Raw genomic sequence first — 27,409 nt, 5'->3', positions numbered from 1 at the left:
GGTCCCCTTGCTTTACAGAGAGCAGGGCAGATGCCACAGATCTACCAGGCTCTGCTCTCCACCAGCCGCCTGTGTCAGGAGGGGTCGAGCAGAGCCCAGAGCACTGCCCCTGACTCCCCCTCAGTCTTTGCTCCCCAAACCACCTGTGGGCTCACCCTCTTCGCTGTGAGACTCAAACCCTGCCTGGCTTTCTGTATGTTGGGGTTTTTTTGTTGTCTGTCATGTTGATGTGCATGTGGGTCCTGTGTGATTTTTGTGGATGCCATATAGTTTTGTGTGTGGGTGTATGACTTTTGCATGCAGATTGTTTTTTGCTATGTATTCTGGTATGTGGTTTTTGTGCTTTCCTGTTGTGGGCTTTTGCTGTATTTTTTGGTGTGGATTTGTTCTATGTTTTGTGTGGCTTTCCCTTGTGTGTCTATGGCTCTGTGTGCTGTGTGGGTTTGGTTTTTGTTTATGTCTGTGTGGGCCTGTGCAGTCTGTGATGGTCTCTTTCTCTCTGTTTGTCTCTCTGTTTGTATCTTCATGTGTAAATTCACTGGAACATTTCAAACTCTCCACAGCTTTGCCAATTTTCACCAGGAATTTTACTCATTAACAAATTCTCACTTGTTCCCTACCAGTTGGTGACCATCGCCCCAGGGGCCTGTCAGTCTCCAGGTCCTGATTTCCCATTGGCCCTTCCCCCTTCTATTGGGACTGGGAACTAGCCAACCAAAAAACCCCACTCAGTTTTAGTAAAGGGCCAACAGTCCCCTTACACAAGCTGGGCCTGTGAGGGAGGGAGAGCTCAGTGGTTTGAGTATTGGCCTGCTAAACCCAGGTGTGTGAGCTCAGTCCTTGAGAGGGCCATGTAGGGATCTAGGATAACAATCTGTCTGTGGATTGGCCCTGCTTTGAGTAGGGGGTTGGACTAGATACCTCCTGAGGTTTCTTTCAACCCTGGTATTCTATGAGAGGGTCACCAATGTTCAGAGAAACTAGCACAAGCTGGTCCCATGGTGTAAGGGTTGGCATGCTGAAATCTGAGTTCAAATCTCAGTGGGACCTTGTGGTAAATCCCTGGAGATCCAAGTGCTTTCCTATCTCCAGCTGTATGAAAATGAGCTGTTTACCTTGTGCTGAGTGACTCATACCCCCTGGAGCCAGGTCTTTGGTTGGAATGGGGTCTAGAAGTGGCTATGGTTTGACTGGGTGTTTGGGATTTTTGATGCCCACACGTTTGGCCCTTGTGCTTTCTACCACACATTTCCTCTTGCCCACATGGCGCTTGAAGAAAGGGGTGTCAGGGTCAGGTTTCATAGTCAGGAAAAGGCAGGAGGGAGGAAGAGTCCCAGGCTGGAGCCCAGCACCTCTCCTCCTCTGGGCACCTAGGACAGAGGCGGCTGGTGCTGACAGCTCCAAGGGACGGCTTAAAAGCCACAGAGCAACCAAGGGCAGGACAAGAGGAGGGGAGAACCATGCCTATGCGTGGCCAGCAGACAGCCACAGAGACACCCAGCCAGGCTGCTCCCTGCTCCCTGGCATGCCGAACACCCACTGAAAACCACCCACAGCCAGCTGCTGCTGCTTTGTGGCCAACATCAGAAGATGGTAGGAAAGCAGGGCCAGCCCCCCTGGTGGGGCCTCTGACCGTTCCCACTCACGGTGCTCACTTTGGCAGTGGGGCAGGAGATTTTACCCCAAGAGGCTTTTCCCCAGCTGGCGAGAAGCAGAGAAACACCCAGGCTCCCAAGGTGCTATTTAGCAAGTACCCTCCAGCACAGGGACAGGGGCACACTTGGAAGAAGGAAACTGCTCCACACTCTAGCCCGGGCAGCTGCCCATTTTCTTTGGCAAGTCAGGAAGGGCAAAGGTGAGACTGGAAGCACCTGGGGCTCATGCCCCAGCCTTTGTGACACCCAACCCCCAACTCCTTCCCGGGGCTCTAGCTGAAGCCAGAGCATTGGCCTGAGCGGCCAAGAAGAGGTTCCAGCCCTGAAGGGAGCAGGACTTTCAGCACAAAGGTAAAACTACACCAACATAACCATGAAGAGACTTGAACCCTCAATCGCCTGATCCAAAGTCAGACAACTTATCCATTAGGCCATGTGGTCACAGGAACAAAACCTTTCCAAGTACTTATTTGGAAAAGGCAGACACTGTGTTTCTCAGGTCCTCTACTGAATGGGGCCGAGACTCTCTGGGCACAAGAAGTCGAGTTCCCAGCGAGATGTGAGACAATTCTCTGGAGCCAGGTACAGGACTTTGGCAGGGAGGCTCAGGCATGAGGGATTGGGGTGCAGCGGACAGACCAGCTGTCTAGGTGCTTAGATTTGGTCTCACTGAGGAGAAGGAGGAATCCTGCTGACAGGCAGTGGCTGTGGAGAAAAAGTGGGATGTCCAGGCTGCTCCGGTCTCCTTCTTCCAGCTCATCTGGCTGAGCTGCTTCACCGGCCTAGACAAGACCTCTGCATGCACAGCAAATAGCCCAAGAGCCATTGCTGCCCAAACCTGTGCTGGGGGGTGAGCTTCTGTCTTCCCTGTCCCATGTGCCCTAGAACAGACCACTAGATTGAGAGAGACAGTCAACAACTATTAAGGCTAAGATTATATAAATGGCGTCACAGAAACTGTGACTTTCAGAGATCTCAGTGACATTTTCTACCTCAGCCCTGGGGCAGCAAGACTGGAGCTGTCGGCCGGTGGGGGCCTCACAGCTATCAGCCACCAGTGCTGGAAGGGGCTCCCACAGGCCCATGCCACCACGGATGGATCCCACAGCTCCCAGCTGCTGTGAGTGGATCCCAGAGCTCCCAGCCACCACATGGGACAGGGGGACCCTGGAGCTCCCAGTGGGGTGACTGGGTTATAAAGTCCGGTCAGCGGGGCTGCGGGGCTCAGGCAGGCTGGTCCCTATGTGTCCTAGGGCATCGCACTGTGCCCTGGAAGTGGCCAGTAGGTCCCCCCTGCTGCGCCGCTGACCAGGAGCCACCTGAGGTAAGTCTGCACCCCAACCCCTTGCCCCAGCCCTGAACCCCCCGAAACCCAGAGCCCCCTCTTGCACCCCAGCGCCCTCACCCCTCTGCACTTCAACCTCCTGCCCCAGCCCAGAGCTTCCTCCCACACCTGGAACCCCTCATCCCTGTCCTCACCCCAGAGCCATCACCACATCCTGGACCCCAACCCCCTGTCTCAACTCACAGCCCCCTCCTGCACTGCGAATCCCTCAGCCCCACACTGCAGCCTCCTCCTCCACCCCAAACCCCTCATCTCCCCACAGCTCCCACAGGCAGACCCTGGAGCTCCCAGCAGCCATGGGTGGCCGGGGAGCCCCCACAGCCCCACCCCACTGCCTATGGACCCTGCAGCTCCTACAAGTGGACCCCAGAGCTCCCAGGCGCTGCGGATGGACCCAGGATTTCCCAACAGGCCTTGATGGCGGGAGGACCCTGCAGCCCCACGTCATTGCTCACAGACCCTGCAGCGCCGAAGCCCCTGGAGCTCCCGGCCGCCCCAGGCAGGAGAGGAGCCCCCAGCGCTCAGACACCGCAGGCAGAGCCCGGAGCTCCCAGTCACCGGGGCGGGGGGGTGAGGAGAAGCCGCAGCCCCCGGCCATTGCAGGTGGCCCCGTAGCTCCCAGCCGCCGCGGGTGGACGCCAGAGCCCCCAGCTGCCATCGGGACCCCCCGGCCGCCCCGGGCAGGACCCGTCACCCCGCGACCGGCAGGAAACAGCCGCGCCCGGAAGCGCCTCGCGCCCTGTGACCCCCCCGGTGCTGCGGCTTCTCGCCAGGCGGGAGGCGGCGCCGCTGCTGCGGTCTCGGTTCCTCCGCCCGGCAGCGGGACCCGGCCCCGCGCGGCCTCGCGCCGCTTCTCGCGGGCGGCGCTGAGCTCTGAGCGCACAAGGCCCTGGCGGCTCCGCCCCGCATCGCTGTCAGACAACGTCACCAATGGGAGCTGAGCCTGTCAGAAACGTCAGTTGGGGAGGGCCCAATGAGAGACCAGCTTTCAGATACCAGCCCCGCGCGAGGGCCAATGGGAGATCAGCTGTCAGAAAACACTAGGCAGGCCAGCACCAGCCAACCAGGAACCGCCCCTCATCTCAAGGACCCAGACAGCCCCACCCCCACGTGTCCTACCCCTCACAGCAGCAGCCAGGGCTCATATCGTGCCCCACAGCAACCCCCAAAGCAGAGTCTCAATTCCCCTCCCCCACCACTGCTCTTCATTAGGTAACAAAAACCTCACCCAAACACCAAAAAAGAAAGGAGACACTTTCTGCTTCCTACAACCAAGCTTTTCCCGCAGCCCCTTCCCCATGTCTGGCCACACGCTCCCAGCTCAGGGTGACCACACACCCCGTCGGGGCAGGCTCTGCTCAGCCCGGCTCCCCACAGCCTGCACTAAACATGTGGGTCCCAACCCCAAAACTTACTCATATTTTACCCCAATGGCCCCAAACTGCCGCTTTAATATGCAAATAAGGTGCTGCCACTCTCAGGCCACTCCCCAGCTCTCCAGTGGAGCCACCCGATAGAAAACCAGGTGATATTTAAATTAGCCAGGACGCCGCTCAGTCATTTCCCTCTGCTCCCAACAGGTGGCGCCGGAGAGCTCCGAGCTCGCTCAATTCCCTTTCTCGCGTCGGCTTCAGCCCCCGGGTTACAAACGCACCAACCGGGGAGCAGGAGTGCGGGGCTGCTCCAGGGTGACCAGATGTCCCATGTTTAAAGGGACAGGCAGGTCCGGGAGGACTTTTTCTAATATAGGAGCCTATTACCCCCCCACCCCTGTCCCGTTTTCCACAGTTTCTTCAAGGTCACCCTATGGGGCAGCTCTGCGGGGACGGACTTGCACACTTGGGAGCCATCAGCCGGATCTGCGTGCCTGGGAAGCTGCGTCCCTCCAGAGGCGCTTGAGAAGCCAAAGGGGCCGTGGGTGAGTTTGTGATGAGGTGAGTGTGAAGTGTGGAAGGGGGAGGGTGGCAAGAGGAGGTTTTGAGAGGAAAAAAGGTGCTGCTGAGCTGGTAGGTGAGGGCAAGGTCCCAGGTGGGTGTTGTGTGAGGAGCTGTGTAGGCCCGAAAAGGCGTCCTGCTGGGCAAGGGCAGGTGAGGAGGGCCAGGGCTTTTCCCAGGGCTGTTGCTGCGGCCAAAGCCTTTGGGAAGCAGAAGAGGGCCAGGGGTGCTGTTGCCTGCTGGGGCCCATGCGACGGTGTAGGTGTACGCTGACCATAGCTGGTCTGTGGGAGCTGGGGCCACTCACCGTGCCCCTTTCCTCGTTAGTATAGTGGTCAGTATCCCCGCCTGTCACGCGGGAGACTGGGGTTTGATTCGCTGGCGGGGAGGGTGACCCCTTTTCAAGGGGGGAACAAAGAAATCCCTGGCCTGCCCACCCCATGCCTTGCATTCTCCTTCTACGGCCACTTCCCTTCACACCCCGCACTGATGACTTTCACCTCCAGAGAGACAATTACCTCGCAAGGACATGCTGGCCCTAGCCAAAGCCTCTCCCTGGCCTTCCGCCCCCGGGCCCAGCTTTGGGGCCTGCACGTGTGGCACGTTTCAGAGCGGCAAAGGGAAATAGGCTGGCCAGGGGCATGAGGACAATGGCCCAGACAAACGGGGAGGGACCTGGTCCAGGGGTGGAGGAAGACAGAAAAAGGGACAGGCATGGGATTGGCTTCCTGTCTTTTTTCCTTTGCTCAGCATTTGACCTGTGACTGTAATGGGGAGACTTGAGAAAGACCTGTGGCCGCCGGCGAGGTAGGTGGCCGCCCCGAGAGCACAGAGCTGAGCATTTTCCAGTGCGCTGCTTCCTCTATCCCCAGCGCCTGGCCGTGATCGTATAGTGGTTAGTACTCTGCGCTGTTGCCGCAGCAACCTCGGTTCGAATCCGGGTCACGGCACTGCTTTTTGGTGGGGAGGGGCTATCCTGCAGCACGCCTCGTGGTTTTTCCATCCTGGTGTTACAGAGATAGTGTACTTTCTTTCTTTCTTTTAATGAAATCCTTTTCTTTTTAGAACCTGATTGATTTCTTCCCTTGTTTGGATTTTCAGGGGAAGTGGAGGGGGAAAAGTGAATTTCTCTTTGTTTGATTCAAGGAGTTTGAATCAAGGTATCTTTCCCAACAACTAGGAGAGGGGGAAGAAGGTGGGGGAATGGTTTATTTCCCTTAGGGTTACGAGTCAAGGAGTTTGGATCTGTGTTCCCCAGGGAAGGTTTGGGGGAACAGGGCGTGTGCTAGACACTGGAACTTCTAGAGGGTGGCAGCTTTACCAGATCTAAACTAGGATTTAAGTTGAGAGGGGCCCATGCAGGTCCCCATCTTGTGGATGCTAAAGTTCAAAGTGGGGAATAAACATATGACGGGGCGATGCCCGCATTCTCCCAGCCTGTCAACTAAGGGCTCCTGATGAGCGTGGTGGACGGGAAATTCGGCCATCTGACTTTTCGCCTTGCTGCCCGTAGCGGTCAGGCCGAAAAATCAAAAGCCATCCTCCCCAGGCCCACAGCCACCCAGGGGCTCCTCTGCACCATCTTGCCTCCACGAGTGCCGCACTCTGACCAGCTGAACCAGGCAAGCCACGGCAAACTTCTCAAGGTCTTCCCCTGGTGTGGGCTTGGATGCGAAAAGCACCTGGCCGTTCATCAGCTGTTGCAAGAAGTGTGCAGAGTAGGAGTAGCGATGGGGCTGTAGCTTTCCACAGCATCTCAATTTGGGCAGCTTTCCATTCCCCTTTTCTGTGTAATGTCCCTCCCACGGGTTTCACTTGCGGAGCTGTACGACTCTGGCAGGGTGGCCATTTAGAAATCTTTTCCTTGCTTTTCTTTTTCGCCTGGCCCCAGCGTTAGGACCGTTTGGGTGTTTCAGTGTGTGTGTTTTCCCATTGGGAGGCATTTGGAAGTTTGGAAGGGGAGCCGAAAGAGGAGTCTTTTTCACAAGCAAGTTGGCTTTCTGCACAGGTAGGGCCCTTGGCCGTAAAGCTTAGCTCCGTCAATGCATCTGCATGGGGTTCCTCCAGTGCCTCAAGAGCCCGTGCTAAACTCTCGGTGTGGGCGTTTGGCTTGCGCCAGTCAGAGTGCGGTGCCTGCGTCTTCCCAGGGCCGGCTCCCGTGAGGCGCGCATAACTTGGGAGGAAAGGGGTAGAAGAGAAAGCAAGTGAAGCTGACTTCGAGTGGTGGTGCCCCTGGGCGGAGTGGTCCTCCTGCTCCTTCCTGTCGGAGGGGTGGGCTTGGGGGGTCTGGCTGTGGGCGGTGGGAGGATGGTGTCCAGGGAAGTCCCAAAGGTCACCCTGCGCCGGCGGAGTGTGAAGCCTCTCCCCTAGGTTGGGGTGCCGAGTATTAAGCCTTCCTCTGTGGCTTGGGCTGGGGAGCGTGATCCGGCGTCGGGTCCATTTGGGTGGAGCCGGCGGCCGGCAAGAATTCGGGCCATCAGGTCAACCGCCTGTGGACAATGGGGGCGAGCCGGCAGGCCTGCGATTTTGGCTTCGCGGGGGGGCAGCTCAAGCCTGGCCTCCTATGAGCCTGGAAGGCAGCCGGCCGGGCTCACCCGTCTCCAAGTTCCTTTCAGGCAGCAGGTGGAGCGAGGAGCCCAGGGAGGGGAGCCCAAGGAGGTGTCCCGAGCCTTGTCCTGCCCGGCGCCTGCGCCCAGCAGAGCTCTTGCCAGCTCCAGGCCCACCTGGTTTTGGCCTCTGCCACCCCTAGCAGTCAGCCAAAAGAGCAGAAGCCACCCTCTCCCTCCTGCACCCAGAGTGGCCAGCATGGGGCTTGAACCCATGACCTTGGTGTTATTAGCACCACGCTCTAACCAACTGAGCTAGCCGGCCAACGGCAAGCCCTGCCTTGCCTGACCCTTTTGGAAGGAGTCACCGGCTGGTGCGGGGAACGATGTGGCCTCCGTTATCGAATGGATGGATCGAGACGCCACCTGCCAAGGTAGGGGAATTAGCTCAAGTGGTAGAGCGTTCGCTTTGCGTACGAGAGGCAGCGGGATCAATGCCCGCATTCTCCAGCGGCAAGGCAGCCCTGGGATCTTCTCTTGCCCTTCTTTTAGAAGCCATGGACAGTCAGCCGGCTCAGCTCCTCCAGTGGCCTCCATCCCTCTCCCCGCTTGGCTTCCCAGAAAGCCAGCCCTTGCGGAGCACAAAGCTCTTCCTCCCCGGCCCTTCTCCCCCTTGTGCTGACTGGGAGGCTGGAGACAGCTGGGGGAAGTTAGCTCAAATGGAAGAGCATGGGAGAAGTAGTCAGACCCAGACACACATTCTCCAGCCTGCTCTGCTCTGCTTTGCTCTGCTGGGCTGGGCTCTAGTGGGGGACCTGCACCTTTCTTTCTGAGCTCTCACTGGAGCACAATCCCTTTCCTCCTCCCTCCCTGCTAGTCTACGCCAAGCTCATTGGCCGGGAGGGAGAGCCACTCAAATACAGAATTACTCACATCCCAGGGGTCCATGAAGGGAATGAGGAGATGGGCGGGGTGGCATGCGATACCAGCTCAGCTGAGACCGTGAGACCTCGCAGCCTCCTGATCTCAGGCAGCATGGCAGCCGTGGAGCAGAGCAGAGCACGCAGACAGCTTGGAGACAGCCAAAGCGGGGAAGGGCTGCATTAGTCTGGAAGAGGGAGTCGGTGGCTGTCTATCCTGGCGGCTGCAGGGTCGCTTTGCTGTATGCTGGGCCAGGGGCCAGGGACTCTGCTAGAGTTGCTGAGCTGGGTCTGTTTCTGGCTTTGCTTGGGTTAGAGGAAATTGGTGAAGATAAGAACGGCCCTCCTGGGTGAGACCGATGGTCCATCTAGGCCACTATCCCGTCTTCTGACAGTAACCGATGCCAGGCGCTTCAGAGGCAATGGCCAGAGCAGGCAATCGTCAAGTGATCTATCCCTGCGTTGTCTTCTGAAGCTTGGTGCTTGTTTCAGGGGCTAACTCTCAGCCCAGACACACTCCAGGGAGGGAGCGTTGGTGTTTGTGCCGAGGAGCATGGCTGGGACTCGGACCCCCTTCCCCAGCTCTGGGTAGCGCCCCCCCCCCCATTTCAGGCTGTGTTCTGCTTAAGGCCACAGAGCTCTTGCCTTTTTTTGCCCGGTGCCTGAGAGTCAGGCCAGCTGCAGGGAATTAGCTCAAGCGGCAGAGCGCTCGCTTTGCATGCGAGAGGTAGTGGGGGACGCTGCCCGCATTCTCCGAGCCTGTCGACTAAGGGCTCCTGATGAGCGTGGTGGACGGGAGAGTCGGCCATCTGACTTTTGGCCTTGCTGCCTGTAGCGGTCAAACCAAAAAATCAAAAGCCTCCCCAGGCCCACAGCCACCCAGGGGCTCCTCTGCACCATCTTGCCTGAGCCGGTGGAAGTGGAGCCTGGAACTGAGCTGATGCGCTGAGGGTTATTTGCACTGTGCGCTTCACATGGAGGTGAAAACACGGGGCACAGATCTTTGAGCACAACCCTCGTCCTGAGGAATGGTGGCGGGGGCGGGGGGGCTGCATAAAGAGAGACCAGCTCTCCCTGGCAGGGCTGCAGCAGCTCTTCACAGGGGCAGTCCCACTGCCAATTGGTACCAGAGTTTTGCCAGCCTCCTTTCGTGGGCTGACCTGGCTCCTCTCTCTTTAGGGAGACTGGTGACCCCAAACTTCCCAGAAACCAGCATAGCGAGGCCAACCTGAGCACAGACACCTGCTCAGCACCCCGGGGTGCAGCCCTGAACTCCGGCAATCAGCTACGCTCAGCTGCCCACCCAACAAGCGTTACACGCAGGAACCTTCGTGCCCCGTGTGTTCAGGTCCCTCCCAGCGCCAGCTTTAAACTCCGCTGCTCAGTTCTAAGCTTTGGCCACACGGGGGCAGCCCGGAGCTCAGCCAACGCCTCCCGGTGCTGGTTGCATTTCCCACTCCTCGTGGCAGGTTCACACCCCACAGGCAGATCTCTGAATCGGAGCCGAACCGTTCCCCAAATCCAGCGCTTTAGCAGCAGCTTTGCTAGGAAAGCGCTGACGTCCCCAAGTAAAGCCAGAGCGCTGTGTCCAGGATCTTCTCTTGGGCCCCTCACCGTGGTGTCTGTCAGGTGCAAGGAGAAACCAGGGAAATGTTTTCATGGCGTTTAAGGGCAGAAGGGGCCATTAGCTCAGCTAGTCTGACCCCCGAATAACACAGAATTACACCATGACACGTATTGATCCCACAGACCTTAGATAGATCAAAGCGTTTCAGCCCTCAGGAAGGAGGCTAAACTGGGTGCCAGAGGCAGCGAACAAGGGGCCCCCAAGGCAATGGCAGGGAGCTGACGAGGTGAAATATGCCCAGATGATCCCAGCAGGCGACCCACCCCCATGCTGCAGAGGTGGGAGTCCCTGTTCCTCTGCCCTTAAGAATCTCTGGTGGTAAGTGGGTGCACCCAGTTCCCCAGATAAGAATCCTCCATGTGGTTTCCCTGGCTTCACCTCCAAACAAGAACATTGTGTGGAGGGAATGGGTTTCCCCTGCCTGACCCCATCTGGGATCTGTGGGTGTCTCTGTTCCCCTTTTCCAGATCCGTGTTGCTTGGGTGCGTCCCTCCCCGCCAAGTCAGAATCCCCAGCGTGTGGGTGCTCCCATCCCGCCCTGCAGGCTCTGCGGGGGGTGTCTGTATAAAAAGAGACCGTGTCTCACCCAGGCTACGCTGCAGGGGCTATTCACAGGCGTGATCCCACCACTGATCAGCACGGGAGTTTTGACCTGCTCCATTTCCGTTCTGGACCAGTTCACCTCTCCTTAGGCAACCTGGGGACCCCAAGCTTTCCCAGGATCACGATATTGATGCCGAGCTTAGTGCAGGCACCCGATCGGCACAGCCCCCTGCAGCCCAGAACTCCTGAGCTCAAGCGATCCGCCGGCCTCAGCCTCCCCAGGAGCTAGGATCACAGGCACCAGCCACAGGGCCCGGTTTGTTTCACAGCCTGGCAGCTGGAGCTTTAAACTCTGCTTGTGAGCTCTGTGCCTTGGCCAAACGGGGACAGCCTGGAACTGGGAAATGCTCCTTCTCCCCCCGCCTCCGTCTCATGTCGAGCTGCAGGCACTGCTGTCCTCCCAGGTAAGATCTCGGACGTTTCGGTGCCCCCCATCCCCCGCCCAGGTGTCCGGGTACCTCTGCCCCCCATACAGAATCCTGGGTGTGTGGGTGTCCGTCCCTCTGCAGAGGATCCCGGAGTGTGGATGCCCTTGTCCCCCCCTACAAGATCTGGGGTGTGTGGGTGCCACTCTCCCCCCAGTAGATCTCTGGTGGGTGGGTCCCCATGCTGTGAGTGCTCCCATCCCCCGATGATACAGGCTGGGGCGGGGGTATAACTGGCTCTCCCTGTCCTGCCCAGGCGGTGCTACAGCAGCTATTCACAGGGGCAGCAACCCCACTGTCACCCTGCAGCTTTAACCTGCTCCAGGGGTGACCTGCTTCCCCCTCCTTTGGGAGCCTGGGACCCCGAACTTCCCAGAATCACCTGATTGATGCCGAGCTTAGCACAGACACCGGCTCAGCCTGGCAGGGAGCTGCCCTGAGCCCTGACAATCAGCTTCCCTCCGCCTCCTGCTGCACAGCGAAGGTCACACGCGAGAGGCTTTGTGCCCAGTTTGTTCAGGAGCGTCCCAGGCTCCAGCTGTAAACTCTGCTCGTCAGTTCTAGTCTTTGGCCACACGGGGGCGGCACTAACGGTCCCATCTAAACGCTGTTTGCGTTCGACCCTTCGGATCGCAGATTGTAACCCGCGGGCAGATCTCTGAGTGCAGCGAAATCCCTCCCCAAACTGAACATTGAAGCAGCAGCTCCCGTTGGAAAGATCAGGATTTTTGCCTTTAAAAACAAGGGAAATGTCTACAGCGAGAGACTGAAGAAGCTCAATTGATTTCATTGACTCCATGAATGTTCCTCTGTGTCCCCCTAGGAGTCATGCCCCACTTTTTGGGGACCACTGAACCCTACTCGCTAATCAGCGGCTAGTGATGCCAAAGCCCAGGGAAAGGGAGAACAAGTGCGGGCCCCCCAGCACTGGAGCCATGTGAAGGGGCTGCAGGAGAGGGGCAATGGCTGGTGGCCCAGGGAGTTAAGGGCAAAGGGGGCACAGGAGGGGGCAGGAGTTGGGGTGAAAGAGGTGCAAGGGTTGGGAGTGCAGGAGCTAGCGGTAAAGGGGGAGGGGGATCATCCAGGGGCAGTGGGGAAGTGCCAAAGTACAAGCTTTGCCCAGGGCACCATTTTCCCTAATGCTGGTCTGAGCAAACAATTGGAAATGACCCTTCAGTGAGAGCAGAACCATGGTGTAGAAAAGCCCCTTTGTTAAGTGGTGGTGGCTGAGGGCTTAGGGAAATGGGTTAGAAAACAACAGGCATTTGTCTGTGGACGTTTGATTCTTGCCTGCTAGGCAAGGCTGGTGTGTGGTGTCTCCATGGCTGAACTTTCAGTGTCTGATCATCCACAGTGCCACTGGGAGCCAACTCTAGACATATTCAGAGGCTCTATGCCAGGGTTTCTCAAACTTCCTTTCACTACAACCCCTTTCTACCAAAAAAAAATCAACTTCCTACATGGCCCTGGAAAGATGCACCAAGCCCCCCCACACTGAGCAGAGGCAGAGGAGACAAAGCCTGAGCCCTGCCCCAGTTAGGGGAGGGCAAAACCAGAGCTTGAGGGATTCAGCCCTGGGTGGTGGGGCTCAGACTTTTGGTTTCAGCCCCAGGCACCAACAAGTCTAATGCCAGCCCTGGCGACCCCATTAAAACAGGGTTATGACCCACTTTGGGGTCCTGACCCAGAGCTTGAGAACCACTGCTCTATGCTGAGGGGAGAGAGTTTTCCTGTGGGTGCAGTTAATCCACTTCCCAAGAGGTGGCAGCTATGTCAGTGGGAGAAGCTATATCGGTGGGTGCGCAAGCTGTGGTGTTTGCCACATTTAAGAAGTTTAATCAAACCCCATTTTTAAAACCACCTGTGGTCTGCGAATGGCAAAGGACCTCGATGAAGCAGGGTCTGTCCTTCAAAGTGCTGGACATCATGATTCCATAGTCCTGTTGTCATGGGGATATTGCTCAGTGTTAAAGTGCTTGACTGCAGTTTAAGTAGTCCTCAGTTCAACCCTGCGTGTTCTCTTATAACCCTCTTTCTTTTTTTCAAAAAAAGGAAAACATTTTCATTTCCATTCTCCATTATGTTCAGGGGCTCCTCTATACAGGAGTGCTTGATATGAATGTAAACACTCAACATTTCGCTGTCCAAATGCATAAAAACCTAGCAAAGCTGTCCATCAGCTGAATTCAGTTCCAATCCTCTAAGTGTCTAGTTTATGTTTTCATCAGTTAAACAAAGGTATCATACGAATGTACATTTGCAGATCCCTCTTCTCCAGGAGCTATGCTGTGCAGAAGAACAAGAGCCAGATCCAGCTGCAGTTCAGGAGTCTGATGACCAAAGAGCCACGAAGTGTTCTGAGGGCCGGAGAAAAATGCCTTCTAGTGAGCTATTGAATGAGCTCAACGCGTTTAGCTTATCAAAAGAAGATTGAAAGGTGACTTCATTGAAGTGTTGAAGGGCCTTAATGGAGACAAAAGATTGGGTATTAAAGGGCTTTTTAATTGAGCAGAGAAAGGCATAACAAGACCCAGTGGCTGGAAGGTGAAAAGAGACAAATTCATATTAGAAATAAGACGCAAATATTCAACAGCGAGGATGATTCACCACAGGAACAAGCTACCAAGGAAAGTGGTGGATTCTAATTCTAATTCCTTATGACTATTCTGTGTGTTTGTGTCTGCAGGGGAGGAACATGCTATACGCCCAGAGGACTTTATTCCTCCAGCCTGCAAGGACAGAGGGGATGTCAAGGAGTTGCTCCTTCAATCCCCCCCCCACAGAAAGGCCCTTCTTAGGAAAGGCAAAATCCTGGAGAGAAAGAACAACACTGAACAAGACTCCAGAAAGACAGATTTTTATATTCACAGTGAGAAGTTTTTCACCTGACTAGGGACTTGAACCCTGGCCCCTCAGATTAAAAGTCTGATGCTCTGCCAACTGAGCTAGCCAGGGTCACCTACAAAAAGCACAAGTTGGTGCAGAGGTGAAGCTAGTCCAGAAAAAGTGAGACAGCCACAATAGGGGAAACCTGCTGCTCTCTCTCTCTTCCCAGCCCTGGCCTGGCTGGGTATTAGCGCTGGTTAAAAAGATGGGAAAATATCGGCATCTACCAGCCTTTCATACCTGTACAAGATTCAGGCACAATACAGAGGTGCCCATCTGTAAGTGCCAAATGGTTGGATTGGCTAATGCAGCCTGTAGACGTCCAGGGCACTCTGGGATATACAGCCAAGTGTCCATCACCATCATTATTTCAAAGGGATAATGATAATGGTAGCAAGGTTCACAACTGACTCAGCAGTTGCATACAAAGGTGCACGTTTGGCAGTTACGTTGGCTCAGGTTGGCCAACCCGGTCTAGATGTAGAAGTTACAACATTTAAACTTGAAAGAGGGGCCAATTTCTCCATCATTTCCCACCTTTACATCCAAACACGATGAAGGTAGCAGATAGAGCAAGAGCAGGTTGTCTATGGGACCAAGTATATGCAGAGTATCCTCGACAGAGGTTTGTTCAACCTGTTCTTAAAAACCTCTGAGGACAGAGACACCACAGACGCCTTTGGGAGCCTATTCCAGAGCTTAACTGCACTCAGAGTCTGACATTGGTGAAGTAGGAGGCTGAAAAAAACAATGCTGGCTGTCAGAGAACAACACCCCTCCCTGGTGCTTTAAGCAGTAGGTTCTGGTGTTTTAATAGCCATGGCCTGGGTTCAATTCCCCCTAAAAACCAGAAGTTTTTCAATGAAAATCTCCATTCATTTCACATTTGAAATAGAAAGGAAAAGAGGGCTTCTTGTCCTTATCAACAAGGCAAAGAATGGCTTTTTTCTCAGTAAATACTTTTAAAAGGCGCTGACTCGACCTGAAGATCTCATTTCATTTGTATTTACAATGGAATGATTCTCTCTAGGATAGACAGAAATTCTTCAGCTAGACTCGGATTCCACGGGAATACGAGAAGCGATTGTGTCTAACACCTGCCTTTTTCCGGACAACAGTGATGTCCAAGTTTTCCATGGACATTTCCCTTCCAGCACCTCAGCCCCCTCCAACAATACAAGAAACTGAAATGCACAGAAAGTTTCTCACCACAGGATTCACTGACCAGGTTGGGGGAAAAGTTTTGCCATTTGAAGATGTTTGAATTCCCTCCAACTTCTCTCATACAAATGCTAAATAGTTGGTGGTGAAATGTTACAGGAGAGGTTGAAATTAGGCTATTTCGTCAGATAGAAGACAGTGATTGTGTCAGGAGTGGGATGTGAATGGAGCCTAGAGCAACAAATGACAGTGTTAGGGGGCTTATTTCTTCACCCTCTTACTTCCCTGGTCCTTCTCGCATGAACAGAGAGCAACAATACCCGAAGTCCAAAGGCACAAACAATTCAATGTTTATTGGGGTGAACCTCAAGTAAGCAATGATTCCAGTTTCCTTCCTTAGTGTCCCCTTCTCAGCTCTCACACCACAGAGCCTTGTCTGTGTCCCTGTTTCTGTTCCCATCCCCGTTCCCATTTCCCCCTGTAGAAAAACATGATCCCAATTCCCCCATCCCCAGTCCCTGGTCCCATCCCCCCCCGCCTTCCTGATTGACTGCAGACTATATAGTAAAACCTGAGTTTTGCTTAGCTATTCCTTAACCAATCATTTTACTGAAATGTAACTAACCAATCCTAACATACTGTAACATGGTTATTTAACCAATTATATTCCACCACCTTCATTGGTTTACACCCAACAAAATGAATTATACAGCAGACAGAAACAATCACAGAACCAGACAGAGACCATGTAAATAAACATACAAAACAATACAGAAGGGAGGATTTCACAACTACATCTATACAGACATAAGGGTTTTCCAGCTGTGTCTATTGATAAGTGAGTTCTTGCCAGACAGGATGCTACCAAACTAAGTTTCCCTTTCTCTGGAGGTGACAGGAATATCAGGACAGGATTGTATTCCTCACAGCCCAATAGCACCTTAGTTCAATGTGACTAGTTGGGAATGTGAGGATGTGACCATACACTTCCCAGCTTATGGCTGCCTTTGCTGCTTAGCCAAAGAACCAGGCCTCAGACTGTCACAGTGAGAGAAGGCCATTACACAGACAGACAGTGATTTTTTATTCTCTCTTTTATATATTTATAACTAGCTAAGTGATAAAAATACACCTAAATTCTTAAAGTACAGGCCTTTGCAGACTGGCCTGAATCTCTGTATCCTAACAGTCCTCGAGGTCAGGCAGCCTCTGGGTAAGGGGGTGGGGACTCAGATCCTTCCACTGGCCAATTCCACCAGGGTCTTGTATAAACCAGGGAAGTTTGCCCCAATAGCCAGACCAGATGCCCCCTTTACACTTGCACTCTGTCCTCATTGCTTCTCTCTCTCCCTTCCCCTCATCTCTGCTGCTCCCCCTCTGGGCTTTCTCAGCACCTGGCCCCACAGCACTTCCTGGGGGCCAGAGACTGCGCTTTCTGCCCCTGCAGATGTGGCCTCTCTCCTGATTGCTAAGGAAAGGAACCATTCCAGGAAATGGCCACAGCTTCTGGGAATCCTTGTGTGGCTGTGAACAGAATTTGGCTCCTGGCACACAAGGCAACTTAAAAGCTGAGCACCTAGACAGGGGTTTTAACCCTGGATGCTCAGATTAAGAGCCTGATGCTCTACCAACTGAGCTACCTGGGCTTGTTGAAAAAAAAAATCTTTACCGTTCACCACAAGAGCGAGCAGGCAGGCAAAAGCGAGGCAAAAAAAGTCCCAGGAACCCCTCCTCTTTTTCTGCACAGCCACTGCCTGTCAGCAGGATTCCTCCTCCTCCTCAGGGAGACTAAATCTAAGCACCTAGACAGCAGGTCCATCCGCTGCACCTCAATCCCACATGCCTGAGCCTCCCTGTCAAAGCCCTGCACCTGGCCCCATAGAATTAAGTCGCACGTTTCGCTGGGAACTCGACTTCTTGTGTCCAGAGCATCTCGGCCCCCTCAGTAGATGACCTGAGAAACACAGTGTCCGGCTTTTCCAAAGAAGCGCTTAGATCCCCTCATCATGTGGCCTAAAGGATGAGGCATCTCCCTGTGGATCGGATGATTCAGGATTTGAGTCCCCTCGTGGTTGTGCTCACTTTGTGCTGCAAGTCCTGCTCCCTTCACAGCTGGAACCTCTTCTTGGCCCCTCAGGCCAATGTTCTGGCTTCAGCTAGAGCCCCGGGAAGGAGTTGGGGGTTGGGTGTCACAAAGGCTGGGGCATGAGCCCCAGGTGCTTCCAGTCTCGCCTTTGCCCTTCCTGACTTGCCAAAGAAAATGGGCTGCTTCACTGCCAAAGTGAGCACCTGGAGTGGGAACCATAAGAGGCCCAGCCCTGCTTTCCTACCTTCTTCTGAGGTTGGCCACAGAGCATCAGCAGCTGATCTGCAGGTGGTCTTCAGTGGGGTTCAGCACAGCAGGGAGCAGGCTGGCCCTGTGTCTGTCTGCTGGCCACACATAGGCATGGTCCTCCCCTCCTCTTGCCCTGGCCTCTGTGGCTTTTAAGCCTTCCCTTGGAGCTCTCAGCACCAGCCGCCTCCACTCTAGGTGCCCAGAGGAGAGGTGTGCTGGGCTTCCACCTGCCCAGCCCTGACTAGGAAGCCTGGCCCTGCTTCCTTCAAGCACCAGGTGGGCAAGAGGGAAAGCACAGTGGCAAGTGCCAGACTTGTGGGCACCAGGTGAAGCCATGAGAATCCCAACCCTCAGGTGTCAGTTCTAGAGCCCTGACCCACCACAGCCTGAGTCACCCAGCAGGAGGGGAAAGACTTGTTCGGCACAGCTGGAGACAGGGAAGTGGAGCTTTGTGAGCTCCAGGTCTTTACCACAAACCCACACAAGGTCCCACTGAGATTTGAACACAGATTGCAGGATTCAGAGTCCTGAGTGCAGCCCGTGACACCATGGGACCAGCTCATGCTGCCTTCTCTGCACATCGGTGACCCTCACGGGGCCGGCTCGAGTAAGGGACTGTTGGCCCCTTACTAAAACTTAGTGGGGTTTTTGGTTGGCTAGTTCCCAGTCCCAATAGAAGGAGGAAGGGAGCACCATGTGTGAGAATGAAAATCCTAAACCACTCTTTGAAATAACGAAAGCAGCAGAACGTGTTATTGTCCCTACCCCAGAGCAGACAGAACAGTGGAGAAATGCCATTGAGTCCAGGATTTACCATTTCTACTCGCTAAACTCCCTCCCACCCTTCTGGGCTCCTAAAGCAGGGGACTGAGCCTGAGCCGAGACACGGACACTGCAACTTTACTCCAGACCAAGCCGCATGACCCCAATTAATCCGACACGGGCCAGCCAAGAGTGTTTCATTGCACTGGAGATGTAGCCTAACATTATGTCTACACTGTGATTAACTCACCCAGGGCACCTGTCGCAAAGCCCGGGTCAGCTGACTCAGGCTTATGGGGCTCGGGCTGCAAGACTATAAAATTACAGTGCAGACAAATGGGCTCGAGCCCAACCTCTGAGGCCCCACGAGGGGTGAGGGTTTCTGAACCCAGGCTTCAGCGTGAACACAAATATCTGCACCACAGTTTTTAGCCCCTCAGCTTTAGCTCCAGGAGCCCAAGTCAGATGACCCAGGCCAGCCCTGCTGCCATCTTAATCCCAGGAGAGATGGACTCTAAGGGTACGTCTCCATTGCAGTGTAAGCCCAGGTGTGGCACGCTGTGCTCAAAGCAGCACCTGGAAGCCCCATATTCACCACTCTCATATAAGGATGCCATGGTTTGTACAAAGTCTGCCTGGTGAGGTATCATTTTAAAAATCTTGAACTGTTCATCTGTTGAACATTAATGTCTTCTTGCAGTCTATGTGCTCGCATTGGTTGGGAAGTTATGAAGTTTTGCTCTGTGTGCGTTACTGGGATATGTTATGAGGTTGGGAAATGCCCCCCACCAGCCTTTCAGGTGCGACAATGGAGGAGCCAGACTCACTGCTGGCCCATTGAAGATATCCACACTCCCAAGGACTATCCCAGGAACCATGTACAATGCAGGCTTCTCTGAGATAGCACAGAGACAATGGACACTGCTTGACTCACATGGTAGCAAAGGAGCTTCCTATCAAGTTGGAAAAAACCATGAAAGAGGGGAAGAGACATCATGACTTGGCCTCTCTCCCCCACAACTCAGCAGCTGGAAACACACCTGGAGGACAAAGACTGAACTGAACTGATTCAGAAATCAGAAGAGAATAATAACAATAATACTTGCAAACCAAAGTCCCCAAACAGACTAGTATTGGTTTTTCAGCAGAAAATTTTCAGTTTGGGGAATTTTGTTTTCTCAGTCAGACCTTGCCAAGGGAAGCAGGGAGAAAATGTTTGAGTTGACTCCTTCAGAACAGCTCGGCCTAGACACTAGCTGTGGTTCACTGCTCTGGCCTTGCTCGGGTTGAGGGTATTTTAATAATTTGGGCAGGTCCCAGGGTGTTTGGGGGAGATGATGAGGATGTTACCTTTTGAGATAAAGACTAAGAAATACAGCAATAGAGAATTTTTTTTTAAGAAATCTGGGATTTAGACCTTTTATTTAAAGCAAGAGAGTTCTGAGTTTCTGTTTGCAAGAAGCAACATTGTTTGAACTGTCATTGTACCAAAGGGGGACATGGCTGTCTACAAAGGAGAGGTGATGACTAAATGCATCTGATAAGTATGGGATTTGAATCCATGCAGACAGAGCACACTGGATTAGCAGTCCACCACCTTAGCCACTCGGCCACCTCATCTGAGCTGTCAATAAAGAGACAGGAGGAGAAATCTAAGGCCAGCAGAGCTAGGGACAATAAGGAGTTTTTAAATACTAAGCGGAAGCAGGGGCTGAATGAGCTCCCCCCTCACATCTAGTGAGGAGATGGGGGAAAGACTTCAGGAACAGACCGTTTTTCCATAGACACCTACTCTGCCTAGCTATGCAGCATGATGGGGCCGCTTTCCCAAAATGACCAGTTTCGGCTGGTGGTGGGTTACAAATCACTTTAGGATTGAGTGGAATGAAATGTTATTATCCTTCCTGCATGAGTGAAGGGCAGCAGAACACACCTAGTCAGTCCTGATCGAGGGGTAGGTGGGTGAGGAATAGCTTTTATTGGACTTTGTAGAAGTGATTGAGAACATCACCCTAAACCAGTGGTCCCCAAACATTTCACACTGTGCCCTCTTAGCCATGGCTGTGGCCCCTCGGAAGCCGCAGTCAAGAACCGAGGCTGGGAGTGGGGCTGTTGCTTGCTGGGGAGAGGGGTGCAGACAGGGGTAAGGGGGTCGAGGCCGAGCTGGGAGCCAGAGGCCCAGGCTGAGGGTGGGGTTGGGGAAGAGCTGGGGAAGAGTGGGGCTGAGTGCTGCTCCCTCCATGGGGGCTGGCTCAGGCCCTGAGGTGCCCCCATGAATGTTCCTCTGTGTCCCCCTAGGATTCATGCCCCACATTTTGGGAACCACTGAACCCTACTCGCTAAGCAGGGGCTAGTGATGCCAAAGCCCAGGGAAAGGGAGAACAAGTGCGGGGCCCCCAGCACTGGAGCCATGTGAAGGGGCTGCAGGAGAGGGGCAATGGCTGGTGGCCCAGGGAGTTAAGGGCAAAGTGGGCACAGGAGGGGCAGGAGTTAGGGGTGAAGGAGGCGCAAGGGCTGGGAGTGCAGGAGCTAGCGGTAAAGGGGGAGTGGGGATCATCCAGGGGCAATGGGAAAGTGCCAAAGTACAAGCTTTGCCCAGGGCACCATTTCCCCTAATGCTGGTCTGAGCAAACAATTGGAAATGACCCTTCAGTGAGACCAGAACCATAGCGTAGAAAAGCCTCTTTGTTAAGTGGTGGTGGCTGAGGGCTTAGGGAGATGGGTTAAAAACAGCAGGCATCTTTCTGTGGAGTTTTGATTCTTGCCTGTTAGGCAAGGCTGGTGTGTGGTGTCTCCATGGCTGTACTTTCCATCTCTGATCTGCCACAGGGAGCCAAGTCTAGACATATTCGGAGGCTCTATGCCAGGGTTTCTCAAACTTCTTTTCACTGCAACCCCCTTCTGCTAAAAAAAACTCACTACATGGCCATGGAAAGAGGGACCAAGCCCCTCCCCACTGAGCAGAGGCAGGGGAGACAAAGCCTGAGCCCTGCCCCAGTTGGGGGAGGGCAAAACCAGAGCTTGAGGGATTCAGCCCTGGGTGGTGGGGCTCAGACTTCTGGCTTCAGCCCCAGGCCCCAACAAGTCTAATGGCAGCCCTGGTGACTCCATTAAAACAGGGTCACATCCCACTTTGGGATCCTGACTCACAGTTTGAGAACCACTGCTCTGTGCTGATGGGAGAGAGTTTTCCTGTGGGTGCAGTTAATCCACTTCTCAAGAGGTGGCAGCTATGTCAGTGGGAGAAGCTATATCGGTGGGTGTGCAAGCTGTGGTGTTTGCCACATTTAAGAAGTTTAATCAAACCCCATTTTTAAAACCACCTGTGGTCAGCGAATGGCAAAGGACCTCGATGAAGCAGGGTCTGTCCTTCAAAGTGCTGGACATCACAGTTCCATACTCCTGTTGTCATGGGGATATTGCTCAGTGTTAGAGTGCGTGACTACAGTCTATGTAGTCTTCAGTTCAAACCCCCTTGTTCTCTTATAACCCTTTCTTTTTTTTAAAAAAAGGAAAACATTTCCATTTCCATTCTCCATTCTGTTCAGGAGCTCCACTATACGGGGGTGCTTGATATCAATGTAAACACTCAACATTTCGCTGTCCAAATGCATAAAAACCTAGCAAAGCTGTCCATCAGCTGAAATCAGTTCCAGTCCTCTAAGTGTCTAGTTTATGTTTTCATCAGTTAAACAAAGGTATCATATGAATGTACATTTGCAGAACCCTCTTCTCCAGGAGCTGTGCTGTGCAGAAGAACAAGAGCCACATCCAGCTGCAGTTCAGGAGTCTGATGACCAAAGAGCCACGAAGTGTTCTGAGGGCTGGAGAAAAATGCTTTTTAGTGAGCTATTGAACGAGCTCAACCTGTTTAGCTTATCAAAAGAAGATTGAAAGGTGACTTCATTGAAGTGTTGAAGGGCCTTAATGGAGACAAAAGATTGGGTATTAAAGGGCTTTTTAATCGAGGAGAGAAAGGCATAACAAGACCCAGTGGCTGGAAGGTGAAAAGAGACAAATTCATATTAGGAATAAGACACAAATATTCAACAGTGAGGATGATTCACCACAGGAACAAGCTACCAGGGAAAGTGGTGGATTCTCCATCTCCTGATGTAATTTAATGAAGACTAGATGCCTTTCTGGAATGTGTTTGCCCCAAAAGTAGCTCTGGTGTCATACAGGAGGCCTGTGATATGCAGGGGGTCAGATTAGATGCTCTAATGGTTTCTTCTGGCCATAAAGTCAACTAATTTCTGAAAAACTGAGTGTAGCATTGGGAGCAGCATCTGATGTTTTCCTGTCTAGCCGGCTTGCTTCCGAGAACGAACGCTCCTTGAGTGGGGTGATCTACAGGGAGTAACTCAAACCTCCAAAGTGCCTGGGCAGGGGCAGGACATTAGCACAGCAAGGGAGGGGTGTGGCAGTGACATCACAAAGGCTTTTTGCAGGACCTCAGACTATTGGTCAAAGGTGGTGGGGAGGTGGTGACCTCACAGAGAGATGCTGACATCAGCCAGGCAGGACAGGGGCGACGGGCCAGGGAAACCTCAGAGACCCCTGTGGCTTTGCTTCAGCAAGTCTCCTTCTCCAGGTCTCTCTTTGAGGACTGAGAGAGTATTCGGGTTCACGGACGTGAGCGCCAGGAGGAACCTCTTTCGAGTTTTCTCCTTCCTTTTTCCTGATTTTACTAGAAAACAGCCATCCCTGTTTAGAAGGTAAGAGCCTCCTCGAGGTTTGAAACCTGTTCAATCTGATCCATCTGGTGACCGTTGAATTCTAGGCATGGAAAACACGAGCTTAAGGAGGCAGAATTTTATTTCGCACCTGGGATTTTGTCCCTTAGAATCACTGGGGTCATTAGGGTTTGTCCTTTTGGTTTCACCTTTTCCTCCATCCATCCCTTCCTCCTTTCTCTTTGTCTCTTGCTTCTTTTGTCCTTTCTCCTGTTCCCCTCCCAACACCAGGAGGGGTGTGCATATGTTTCTCAGGGGAATGCTCTGCAGCTCCCACTGTGGGAGGTCCACCCGAAAGTGTGGGGCTGAAATAGTGCTCAGGCAGTGTTCCCCACCGGTGACCATCCTTTGGGCAAGAACCCTCAGCCTCCCATCCTCAGTCTCTACCCTGATTGGCTGAGCAGGGGGTTATTGACAGGGAGGAGACTCAGGTCCTTGTTGTTCTCTTTGAAGCCCAAGGAAATAAGTCATAACCAGTTCTATGTTTGATGAATTTTGCTGCTTCGCTGCATTAATTGTGTCTGAGCAGTTCATGATTCTCTCTAACATTGCAGTTCTCCTCAAATACTTGCTGAATATTTATTGTGCACTGTTGTTGGTCTGGAGCTCATCTGAGAGCACTTTATTCAGGTCATTCAGTGTCTGAAATTCAAGATCCGATCGTTAGTTTGAAAATCAGGGCTCTTGGGTCCTATTCCCAACTCTGCCACTGGCTGTCTGTGTGACCTAAGACAAGTCAGTTCTCCTTTCTCAGCCGTAGCTTCTTCCTCTTTCAAGTAGGGATAATAATGATCTGCTGCTACCTACCTCACGGTGGGTGGGGATCCATTGGAGAGTGTCACTAGGAGTAGTGTGTAATATGTCCTATCACATTTACTCCGAGCAGATTATGACATAATAGAATAGCTGAAATAGTCTATTTGATTTGTATTTTTTTATTTTGAAATTGTTAAGAGCAGCAATTACTTAGCTCAGACTGAAGCATCTTATCTAATGTTTGAGATCTAAGTGTCTCCTCTTTGTGTGCAACGAGACAATTTAACACACTCTGACAAACAGGAGATGCTTTTGTTTTGCAACAAAATATTTTTGCAAAGAACTTGTTTTGATTTCGAGAAACAAACTGGTTTAGTCTGAAGGGGATTTTCTGACAGAAATGGTTTCAATGAAATTTCCCCACCATCTCGATTCCTGGGCTCTAGCCCTTTCTCTGGGTTTTTTTTGTCCATTAGAACAGGAGTCAGGACTGTTGGCTTTTCTTTCTGGCTCTGCCACCACCTTGCTGTGTAGGCCCTTGGGAAGGTCACTTCCCTTCTTTGTACTTCAGGCTTCTCCCCATCTGTCCAATGAGAACAGGGACAGTTCTTGAACTCTGGGCAGTCATTTTCAGCCGGGCCCCGGCAGGGATAACTTAAAATTTATATAGATATATATATGTATATATAAAAAAGGCTTTCATTCCTTAGGAACCGGTTCCCTATAAAAAGTTCTGATTTAAGGGATGTGCCACAGTATGTATTTTTTGTACCAATAGCGTTACCATGCATCCGTATTTTCCCAGGAGGAATTTTTCAATTTTAAAAATTCCTCCCGGACGGTGATTTAAGAACCAAAAAGCCTGACATGTCCAGGAAAATACGGGTGTATGTTAACCCTACCTAAAGTTCTTTTTTAAAAAGATGGGCCTGAACTAGAAACGAATTCCGTTTTACATGTGTGGGTCCCTGCCACTCCCTGGGGGTGTGCTAGTGTGACCAGATGTCCTGATTTTATAGGGACAGTCCCAATTTTTGGGACTTTTTCTTATATAGGATCCTAATAACCCACACCCCCTATCCCGGTCTGGTCACCCTACGGTGTGCACATGTGTGGGTTCCAGCTGCTCCCTGCCCCCTTCATTGAAACAGGTGAGCAGGGTTACTGCCCTGGGAACTGCAGGCATCAGTGGACATGGGGCTGGCTGGAGGCAGGGCAGGGGCTGACTGGAGGTAGGGTCTGGCTGCAGGCAGGGCAAGGGGTTCGGGGCTGGCTGGAGACGGGGTGTGCGGGACTGGCTGGCTTCAGGCAGGGGGGTGCAGCAGGGGTTGGCTGGAGACAGGGCAGGAGGTGCGGGGCCGGTGGTGTAGGGCTGGTGCAGGCAGGGGGGTGTGGGGAGCTGGCTGGCTTCAGGCAGGGCCGCAGGGGGTACGACAGGGGTTGGCTGGAGACAGGGTGCAGGGCTGGCTGCAGGGGGTGTGGGGCTGGTGCAGGCAGGGTGTGCAGCAGGGGCTGGCTGCGGGCAGGAGGTGCAGGGCTGGCTGGAGGCAGGGGCTGGTGCAGGCAGGGCAGGGGGTGAGGGGCTGGAGGCAGGGCAGGGGGGAGGGGCTGGAGGCAGGGCATCCTGTATGGTAAGTGCCCCCTCCCGCTTCAGCACCGGGGTAGCAGCAGCAGCCCGGGGCTTGGGGGTTATTTACATGGCCCGGGGCTCCCCTGCTTCCACCGCCCCGGCCCTGTAAATAGCTGTGGGAGCCCTGGGGAAGCTGCGGGGCTCTGGGGGCTATTTAAAGGGCCGGGGCGGTAGAAGCAATGGGAGCCCTGGACTTTTTAAATAGCCCCCAGCCCCCCACAGCCCTACCCCAGCCCCTGCTGGGAGCCCCAGGCCCTTTAAATTGCCCCCTGAGGAAGCCGGGCCACCCTGGTACAGCGCACCAGCTCTTGCCAGTACGCAGTACCAGGGCTTGGGCACGGGGCTCTCTTAGGGGTGGGGCCCGATACAGGGGAATCAGGAGAATCGGCCTAAAGCTGGTCCTGTGTGGGGGTGGGGTGGGGTGGGGCAGGACTTGGTCCCATTCTGGGCACCACCAAAAATTATACAAACCTGCCGCCCCGTCCAGCCCAACCTTCTGCTGATGCACCTCAGCCCACACCCCTGCAGGGTTTGAAGCTTCCATTGCTTAAATTCCAGGACACTGAGGCATTTCAGCTCCCCTTTGCCCACAGGGAACCTTCACCCCACTTCCAGCCAGGTTCTTGTCCATGGGATCACGGTAGGGGGCTGGGTCCCGCTGGGTCTTTTCTCTCTCTGTGACAGGCCAGGGTGCAATAACTGGGGCATCTGAGCACCCAGGACCTTCTGTGGGGCTGCCATTCCCCTTCCCCTTCTGTGGTCTCGTCTGTCATTGACTCCAGCCTTTTTTCTGTCCATCGTCAGCACCATCCCAAGCCAGCTGCACTCGCCCCAGAAAGACAGTGTCCCCTGGTGGGTGTAAATCACTGACCTCTCTCCTCTCTGAGCACTGACTGCCCCTCTGTTTCCTGGCCTCTCAGTCTGTGCAGATGGGACCTTTCCCTCCAGTGCTGCAGGATTCGCCCTTCTCATCTACCCTTGTCCCAAGCAGCACAGCGGGTGGGAATCTTACATGTACCGAGGTGACTTAGGAGCAGAAACCGCCCCCGACATTCCATGCAATTGGCACTTACCCCTCACTGAGCAGGACTGAAACTCCTGCAGGGAGACTGGTGGGTCACATCCCCTCTGGGCATGAGCAAAGCAGCAGGGTGAAAAAAAGAGCTTGGAGATGCTGGGGATTGAACCCAGAGCCTCATACATGCAAAGCATGTGCTCTACCACTGGGCTACATCCCCAGATGGTCTGGAGGTTACACTCAGAGCTGTCCTATTGCCAGAGCATCCAGTGGCCTAAGCACAGCATGGGGGACACATTCCCTGCTCTGAGGGCCAAACCTGCGGTCCTTGAGGCTGCTGGTTCTTAGGGGTCACTTTGCAGCAGGGCCAGATTCGATGTGTGGGGCAGAGAGAGTGGGTGCCCTGGGCTCAGGGTGCAGAGATGCACTCAGCCCTCTCCCCTGCATTGGGTGGGGGGTGCTGCCACCTCCTGCTGCAAGGTAATGTGTCGGGGGGGGGCACTGTGAGTCGCTCAACACTGACCCTGGTGGCAGCAGAGGCGTGGGAAGCTCCAGGTGTTTCTAGGATCTGCTATTGCCAGCTGCCTGTGAAGTCCAGCTTTCCCCAGCACATTCACTGCCATGCAATTGGGTCACTGTTTCCATGGCTGAACAGCAAAGAATCACTCCCAGTTTCCCTTCTATCTGCAGCAGGATTAGCCTGTGTCAGTGGTTAATGAGGTGGATCTAGTTGTAGATTGTTATTCATTCCCCACCTTGACAATTCACACAGTCCCTTTCCCATTCAGATTCCCAGCACCTTGGTGATCCTGGTAGCAGGGGTTGGGGCCTGAGATTTTCAGGGTCCTTTTCCCCCTCCACCTGGAGTGAACTCAGCTTTTCCCCCATCCCAGACAATCCATGAAATAACAACAGGAGCATAAAGAAAGAGGGGAGGGAACATCTCACGGCCAGGGCTGGATGTGCCCAGGGCCCCCTGCTTGTCCATTGTTTCCATGGAATTTGGCCCCCAGCTTTGCACAAGGGACAGAGAAAGATCTTGCTGTTCCTGTGTCTGTGCAAGGAAAATT

The 27,409-nt window shown here is 53.7% G+C and overlaps 4 non-coding genes across 4 annotated transcripts; 1 reads left to right on the top strand and 3 right to left on the bottom strand.

Moving 5' to 3' along the window:
• The first annotated feature begins 5,812 nt into the window (after nt 1-5,812).
• On the top strand, nt 5,813-5,884 carry TRNAN-GUU. Its single transcript has one exon. It is a non-coding gene; the product is annotated as a tRNA-Asn (tRNA).
• A 1,847-nt stretch (nt 5,885-7,731) lies between these two features.
• Nucleotides 7,732-7,805, bottom strand: TRNAI-AAU. Its single transcript has one exon. It is a non-coding gene; the product is annotated as a tRNA-Ile (tRNA).
• An 8,870-nt stretch (nt 7,806-16,675) lies between these two features.
• Nucleotides 16,676-16,748, bottom strand: TRNAK-CUU. Its single transcript has one exon. It is a non-coding gene; the product is annotated as a tRNA-Lys (tRNA).
• Nucleotides 16,749-26,487: 9,739 nt separating this feature from the next.
• Nucleotides 26,488-26,559, bottom strand: TRNAA-UGC. Its single transcript has one exon. It is a non-coding gene; the product is annotated as a tRNA-Ala (tRNA).
• Between the last annotated feature and the right edge of the window lie 850 nt (nt 26,560-27,409).

Source organism: Mauremys mutica, unplaced genomic scaffold (assembly GCF_020497125.1).
Source record: "Mauremys mutica isolate MM-2020 ecotype Southern unplaced genomic scaffold, ASM2049712v1 Super-Scaffold_100320, whole genome shotgun sequence".
Lineage (NCBI taxonomy): Eukaryota > Metazoa > Chordata > Testudines > Geoemydidae > Mauremys > Mauremys mutica.
The sequence above is the reverse complement of the archived record's forward strand: the minus strand, read 5'-3'. Positions and strand labels throughout refer to the sequence as shown.